Here is a 9,064-nt window from a genome sequence, read left to right as displayed (position 1 = left end):
TATCTTAAGTCAAGTTTATTTCTAAATAAAGGCCTTAAGCCCAAAATACTAACAAAGTTGTAATACAAAAATAACATAGTCAAAATTTGTGACAACAAAAAGGTAATTAAAATTTATAACATTAAAACAGTATTTGAATTTATATACTGCATACATAAAAGTGTTCGTAAGAAGGAGCAGGTGGAACTTTCTGACCTTAATAACAACTAATCGTTCTTAACTCTAGTAAATCAATAAATATTTTGTTACACTTGATTTGTTCCATAATCATTGATTTGAAATATTTTGACAGGTTATAACGGCTTTGCTTTTTAACATTGGAGTGAATATCTGATTGATATTATAGTCCAGATTGCACAACATTTCGCAGATAGAGATAAATTTGGATTCCGTCATATCTCGATTATAAATTACAATTCATTTAGACAGAGTTTTAAACATGATTACCTGTTAAATTATATATTGATATTGATTAAGTTGGACTTTTAAAGGCTTTTTACTAGCTGGTTAAACGTAATGCCTTAAATAATTAAAATCTTTCATTTTAAAGTCTTATTAACTAAAAATGGTAATTTAAAATTTGATTTAATTATATGCTATATAATGCTTATTACCCTATTTATTCATTAAGTTATTTACAAATGAATAAAATTAACGTTATTATTTCTATTCTCAGTGAATTGTTTCATTTTGTGTTTTGCATGGATTTTAATACAGTAAATGCTTTTAAATGACTGCAACATTGACGACGATACTGTATTTAAATATGTAGCTGTGCATATACGAACATATATTCTCTACGGACAAACATCCTGGTATGAATTACATTAAGTTAATAACTTGATAATTGGACGAGTGGAACAAAAGAATGTTTCTAACCATTGTGACCTCCTTTCAACTTACAACTTGTTCATTACTCATAAAAATAAAATGAATCTGAACTTTTATCGGAAAATTTAATAATGAAGCACTACTATATTCGTAATTTTATGGCTTAAGTGTCCACTTTACCGAAATACATTAAAAGTGTGTTGCTCTGAAGGGTTTCTCAGAATAGATAGTTAAATATTTCAATTAACCCTCTGTAAAATAAAAAAAGTGCCAATAATTATACGTTGTTACATATTGAAATAAGAAATGGTGCCAATGTTCTTACAGTATCGTTGTCAACACTAACATACGTGAACACAAAGTAGTGCGTATTTGAGGCAAAGAGGTGGTCATTTTATCCCATTTCATAAAAAATTAAGTAAAGATAGTTGGGCAGGCTTTTTATGTTTAAGGCAGTTTTTTTTTATATTTTATCATAAAAGGTTATCAATTATTATTCAAATGCTGTTAAAAGAGTCAAACTTGCAACTACTATATCTCCGCTTGACAGAGAAAATATAAGCATAGAGTCACCCTAATTAAGTAACTTTGAATATTAAACAGTAAGTATCATGGATATTCTTGTCAGAAGAGAATAATGATTTGTTAAAAGTCATGTAAATAAAGTGTTCATTCATATATTTCTATGAATAAATTTCTCCTTCGGAATCCAATCCACTTTATGGACAAAGCAAAACTGTGTTGTCAGATGTTACGAAGTTGATGCGTTAAACCTGATGAATATTTCCTAATCAAGGAGTATTAGGGGTGTCATTGGTTTGTAATAAAAACAAAGTTCAGATTGGTTCTTGACATATGGAAAAACAATAGTTTAGAGAACAGATCATCTAAGTAAGGATTTTTTTGTTTGTTAATTTTTAATTTTAATTTGTTGTAAACTGAATGTCTGTCAGCTAGTGTTAAATAGGATTCCAAAAAGAAACTGTTCATTTTTCCTACTGGGACAGTTTAACCTATGGGGTCAAATTGTCCTACCCTGGAGGTCAGTTTTACTAATAATACTATCGTTTTTTATATATTAAAAATCTTATCTTAAGCGTGCTTAGATAACAAACATAATATGCATCAATACTCAGTGATCATATACATGTACAAAGGTTATACAATCATATTAGGGGTCTTAAGGTTTGTTCGGGGGATAATACAAAGACCAATAGCGTACCTATTGTTATATTACAGCTAAGTTGTCTCAAAATGTCCTGATATTAAATGTGCTTAAGTAATGTTTGGCTCGAATTTCCCGATGACAATATCACAGTATCGGATATCACACGTAAGAGCGGTTCCTATACATATCCTTATGACGATTTTATGCGCATGATTTAGTGATTAAGATTACCGAACGCTCCCCGTATGAGCACTCAGATTTATCTTTTGATACAATGAATGCGAAGCAGTATGGTACAAAAAAAGTCCAACAATTCTGCTTTTACTAAGCAATGAGTTGAAGTTCCTTGCTCAAGGAAACAACGGCTTGCCCCTGACTGTATTTGAACACACGCAGCGAGCAATCCTTAGAATACTAGTACGACGCGGCCACAAAATGGAATTCCTTATGCATTACATGTTTATATGATTTTATATTTTCTTTAAATACCAATAAAAATCACATTGTCCCTCTGTATAGTTATACGAATCTTTTTTTTATAAATTTCTTTCTGAAGTTATATATGACAATTGTTCTTTTATATTTTGTACATAACACATTATTTGATGAAAATGATCGATTTATTACCGATAACCATTTTTAGTTCGTTACTGTAAATTAAGATCAATGTAGTCATTATATGTCTACATTTTACTTACGTTCTTATAGTACTTACTGTATTGCTATACGGTTTCAGACAAAGATATCTTTTTTGATAAACCTGCATGATGCGTAATGTATGGGTTAATTGTTTTTATTAAATCAATAAATATAGTTCTAACATTTGGGTCCTATTGCATAATCTAAACGCTGCCTAAAAGAGAGCGATAATAAGTCTTGGCACGTAACAAGCATTGGGTGTATAATATATGTTATATATTAACATGACGGATATAATATGATAAAATAACACGAATTTTCTCATTATCTCTTAAAATTTCTAGAAAGATACAGCTCATTTATAAAACACGGAAACGAAGAAATGCATGTGTCAAGAAACGGAAATGCTTAAAAGGCTGAATGTGTCATGTTTAGAAACCAGTAATGAATCAAAGTGTTATTTAATGGCTAATTTGCTCTAGTGCTTGTAAGAGTTACGTTTTGTCAATATAAAAATAATGTATTTTTTGTCATGCATGTAAATACAAGTGAAATAAAATTGGAAATGAACGTGTCTACTGAAAAGATGAATAGTAATTACATTAATTTTAGTTACGAACATTTGTATTAAAAGTTTGTGAAATACCCTTAATATAGAATTTCTAAAATATAATATATGTCTGAGCCCTAGTAAAAAGACTTCCAAGGTAGTACATAAAACAAGTCTATATTTACTTTTACCTCTTTTTTTTTTGTTTTAGAGGAGCCATCATCTCGTATATTTATATATTATTTAATAATATGTAATGTACACTAGCATATATTTTAAATCAGTTGTTTAAGAATAAAACAATTTTTGTTAAATGCGAATATAGTTGATTGAATGTTTCAGGCACATAGATTGAAGTATAAAAATATTGAAATATTCAGCCACCGATATGTTTAGACATAAACATCTGAAATTATACCAGCTTTGACATAAACTTCAGGACAATTGTTGACAGTTTCGTATCAAAGTAGTACCAGATATTTTATTTACAAACATATATACCAAAATTTATACAGCTGTGTTTGGTTTAGAGCCTTCAAACATGTTTTTCAGAAATCTGGAAGCCGAATTGTTGAGTGATAAGAACTGATTTGTAAAGCCTGTCCTTTCTCTAAGCTTGCCTTCAGTAAGAGCTGTAATATATGACTTTTTAGACATATTTTGTTTTCAAAGGAAAAACCTGATTTTCCTATACATTTATATCTTAAATGAAGAGATCCTATTGTCAGTTCTATCCTCACAAGTTCCATCTTTAAAAAATAACTTAAAATAACAAATTATTTTTAGACACGGACAAATATTAGGCCCACAAACTCATTAACATGTTTAATATGAAAGTGTATACATTAGTTTGTACAATACTGAATCAATATTATTTTGATGATGACTTTGGTACTGAGATTTTGGTCTCGTTTTTCTAAATGCAATTTTTCTAAATACAATGCCCTTCCTTTCTTTATTCAAGACATCCAGTATATATTTCTAAAGTCATAAAGCTATTCTTATATTTTTGTATCTATATCTAATAATTTGAGCATTCTATTTATTAAACTTTTATCATGCTAACATAGAATTTGGTAAAAATGATTTGCTTTCCGTGAACTGTTTTACTTTAACTGTCTTACTTAAGGACCAAAATGTGGTGACAGAGTTTGAAGCTGTAAACTTTCATGGATAATTTGTTGACCATTTGAATATTATTGTTTTTTTTTTAACGTTGCTGATTTACTTTAGTGTCTTTAATTTCATTGTGATTAATATAATAACAATACTGTACTTGTTTAACATTATGATGATAAAGAATATAAAAATGTTTCTGTTATCACATGAATAAATGTTACTTATAAACTCTTTGAATGTATTTGTGTTTTAAAAAAAACGCATTCATTACATTTCATATATATTGTTTGTATTGTTGAATTCTATTTTTAAAAAAACAACTGTTTTTTCTTTTATATAAATGATCAAATTATCTCTAATTCTTTAAGAAGCCATTCTAATTTAAGCTTTTACGAAATAAGAAAAGTGAAGAAAATGTGATTTGTAATAAGATTGAAAAACAAAGCTTCTATCTTAATGCTTATAATTAGAAAATGTGTAATTAAATTTAATTTAATTTCATTGTGATTAATATAATAACAATACTGTACTTGTTTAACATTATGATGATAAAGAATATAAAAATGTTTCTGTTATCACATGAATAAATGTTACTTATAAACTCTTTGAATGTATTTGTGTTTTAAAAAAAACGCATTCATTACATTTCATATATATTGTTTGTATTGTTGAATTCTATTTTTAAAAAAACAACTGTTTTTTCTTTTATATAAATGATCAAATTATCTCTAATTCTTTAAGAAGCCATTCTAATTTAAGCTTTTACGAAATAAGAAAAGTGAAGGAAATGTGATTTGTAATAAGATTGAAAAACAAAGCTTCTATCTTAATGCTTATAATTAGAAAATGTGTAATTAAATTTTGATTTAGAAATACAATTCAATTGCTTTTTAAAGCTTCGACTTATGCTGTAAACCGAAAACAAAATGATCGTTGTGTGAGCTTCTTTTAATACTTCGAATTCATACAAAAAAAACTCCATAAAAACTACCCAAACTGTATGTTTTGCAATGCAGAAGTTTTAACTATCATCATAAAATTTCTTATCATATCTCTTCAGAATGCATACATCATCATCGTTTTTTCATTTTACTAGCATTCATATCATGTACAAGAATAGTAGTACATTAAAGTAAGAGTGTCTGTTAACTTCTATCAAAAACTGAGGACGACGTAGACATATAACAGTCATCTAAATATTCATATAGTCATGTTCAGTTTATAAAATAGAAGTCGCTTGACCAGACGTTTTCCTATAACGTGACTGAGATAGGCTGATGAATCATCTAATTCAATGTAAAGTAGCTTATTTAGATAAAAGCTCATATCCTTTCAGCAGCTGTAACGTAATAAAACGTATTCGCGAAGGTGGCACTTTTGGGCTTCCGTAGATTCCATATTTGGATTAGGCTCCAACATTGAAACATATGCATGGCATAATACAGGATGTCACGTGATCAAGGTCAAGGACGAATTTCGAACACCGCTATTTCCATTTAAAGACGTGTTTGTGTGCGAATTTGACAAAATTGGAAATTTGAATTCTACCGCCAACACATGTTTCTCACCAGGTGCGTGTCACGTGACTTTTCCTGCCAAAATGTTATATTTTTCGAACAGATAAATGGTCAAGGTGGGGAACATACACAAAGTTAACCATGTAGGAGACAGCTGCACTGCGTTTATACTTCCGGTTTCTTTTTTTTTTAAGTTAGCCGCGCATACATCACCATAACAGCCTGCGCATGTCGTCACGTCCTGAAATTGCGTGCTCTGACGCGCGCTTTTATGTCACACACCACTAAATCAGAATGTCATAGGGTTGAAACATCGCCAGTAACTGCCTATACGGACTGAGAGGCGACACTTTGAGGTAGGGGGTCTCTATGAAAATGCTTGAAAAGGTGGTGGCCGCCGAAAGGATATGGGAGAAAAGTCATTTTTTTATATAAAAATGATTTTCAGCAGTTTTAATCTTATTTGATACGAAAAATCGCTTTTCCGGCATAGAATACCACTAAAATAGACATTTTGGGATTTCTGTATATCCTTTCATCAGCTGTAACGTAATAAAACGTATTCGCGAATGTGACACTTTTGGGCTTCCGTAGATTCCATATTAATTCCTCAAATTTGGATTAGGCTCCAACATTGAAACATATGCATGGCATAATACAGGATGTCACGTGATCAAGGTTAAGGACGAATTTCGAACACCGCTATTTCCATTTAAAGACGTGTTTGCGTGCGAATTTGACAAAATTGGAAATTTGAATTCTACCGCCAACACATGTTTCTCACCAGGTGCGTGTCACGTGACTTTTCCTGCCAAAATGTTATATTTTTCGAACAGATAAATGGTCAAGGTGGGGAACAAACACAAAGTTTACCATGTAGGAGACAGCTGCACTGCGTTTATACTTCCGGTTTCTTTTTCTTTTTTTTCTTTTTTTAAGTTAGCCGCGCATACATCACCATAACAGCCTGCGCATGTCGTCAAGTCCTGAAATCGCGTGCTCTGACGCGCGCTTTTATGTCACACACCACTAAATCAGAATGTCATAGGGTTGAAACATCGCCAGTAACTGCCTATACGGAATGAGAGGCGACACTTTGAGGTAGGGGGGTCTCTATGAAAATGCTTGAAAAGGTGGTGGCCGCCGAAAGGATATTGGGAAAAAGATTAATATAATAATATACACTAATATTTCCTTCGGGATAAGACGGCTTGCAAAATTTGTTCATATAACGGTTACAACCAAGGCTAAATATTTAAAAAAAAATTAATTATCGATGACAAGCAAAACAATCAGAAAAACAAAAACAAAACAAAAAAAACCTTCAGAACCTATTATTTCATCTACATATTTACAATCTATGTGTGCCAAAAGAAAAACAGAGCTAAACATTTGGATAAGTTTTGAAAAACGTTTATCTTTTTCAGATGTACTTAAATCTATTTTGTCCGGGATCAAATAATGCACAAAGCATGTTGTGAAGCTGGTTTCTAATTATAATATGTAAGCATTATAATTATGAATGATTACAAAGACATAACCAGATAATTGTGTGTTTATTGTAAGAGTATGCTATAGAAAGGAAATGTATGAAAATGATGAAATTGGAAAATCTGTTCAAAATTTCTCCATGTTATAATAGAAATATTTATGGGCTCAATTTGGTAATTTTATTCATATAGTTTATGTTAACCTCATTTATTCATGCACTGTAGGAGTAAAATGTAGAATAAATGCCAATATAAATGTTACCCTTCAGACTAGAATAAGTATATAATGTTTTTCATATCAGTTTTACAAGTATTAACATAATTTATTAGCGACGCATGTTTTGATGTTATGAAAAATCCCTTCCTACTTTTCATTTACAAAGTTCAAGCTGTTTTTGTAAAGCCTTTACTTTAACTATACGTGACAAAGCTGACAAAAGTTTACACCTCACTAGTATAATAAGTTTCTCTTTGTATCGAAATACTGAAGTAAATGGGATAATTGGAGATAACAGGACGTCATCGTCTATAGACGCATTATGCGTTGGAAATTAATTTTTTTCTCCGATGAAAAGATAAATCTGGGTTTTATAATGTTTTAATAATGGCTTAAGAGCATATAAATTGCGTGAAATAATTTGTCATTTAAGAGGCAAACCGTAAACTAAGTGGCACTTTGTCTTCCATAATTTTAAAATATTTAATCACTTAAATATCAGACATGGCCAAAGTAAAAGATGATTCAGTTAAAAATAATCAAAACCTTTAGAACAATATAATGACAACATCTTTAAATTAAATTCATTAATTTATCGTAATTTGCATAACAACAGCTAATATGAAGATGAATTATATACGCATAAATGTATATATAATCAGTAATAACCAATTGTTCTTTTTATGATAATTATTTTACACTGGTAGCAAGTAATCAGCCGCTTCTTACAATGTATAACTGTCTGTTTGTAATCTGACAATCATTAAGTTTATATTATCTTTATACGTATAATTTTCATGTTAAAGAAATGAAAAATGCAGTAGCGGTCTTTACAGTATTCAAAGGACATGAAACTAACTACTCTCTTACACACAAATTGTTTTGTTGATTATGCGTTCTAGTTCAAAATCTTTGTTTTAATTAATGATGTTTGCACAATTATGTAAATTTTGAGTTCTGAATAAACATGTCTTTAGTTCAATTCAGCAACAAAAAGCAGTTTTTTTTAATTCTGTATGTGCATATTCCGTATTTAAATCACAGTAACGAGAACATTGACCAACTAAATTATCAATACTATATGTGGCAGCCGTTCCTACACGAAATATTACTGTACTTTGGAAGTGTCCTGTTTTGACTCTGACAGTTCTAGATGTTGCGTATCAAATAATGATTATAACCAAATCTCAGTACATATAACTGCATTATTTGTCTGATGAACGACGAGAGGCGATCTTCACTAAATGATAACATCGCGAGGTTTCCGTGATATCTAGGTTTACCGACTCGATGTTTCATCTCAGCTTAAGTCAGCCTCAATGCCTTTGCTCTTGTCTTGTATGATTTGGTCGGTGTTTATTTTCTGGTACTCTTGTGATACACTGATTATCACGACGGCTATATTGTTCAGCTCTTTAGTATCCTAGATAACTAGTAAATCATTGCAGATTTGTAGATCGAGCAAATAAAGAAGACGCTACCATTTTAACACAAGTACAGCTCGAGAGTAACATACCTTTATATGAAAACGTA

The sequence above is a fragment of the Ruditapes philippinarum genome, unplaced genomic scaffold (genome assembly GCF_026571515.1).
Source record: "Ruditapes philippinarum isolate M1 unplaced genomic scaffold, ASM2657151v2 ctg994_1_1_1_1, whole genome shotgun sequence".
In the NCBI taxonomy this organism is placed as follows: domain Eukaryota; kingdom Metazoa; phylum Mollusca; class Bivalvia; order Venerida; family Veneridae; genus Ruditapes; species Ruditapes philippinarum.
This window is presented reverse-complemented; position numbering follows the sequence as displayed.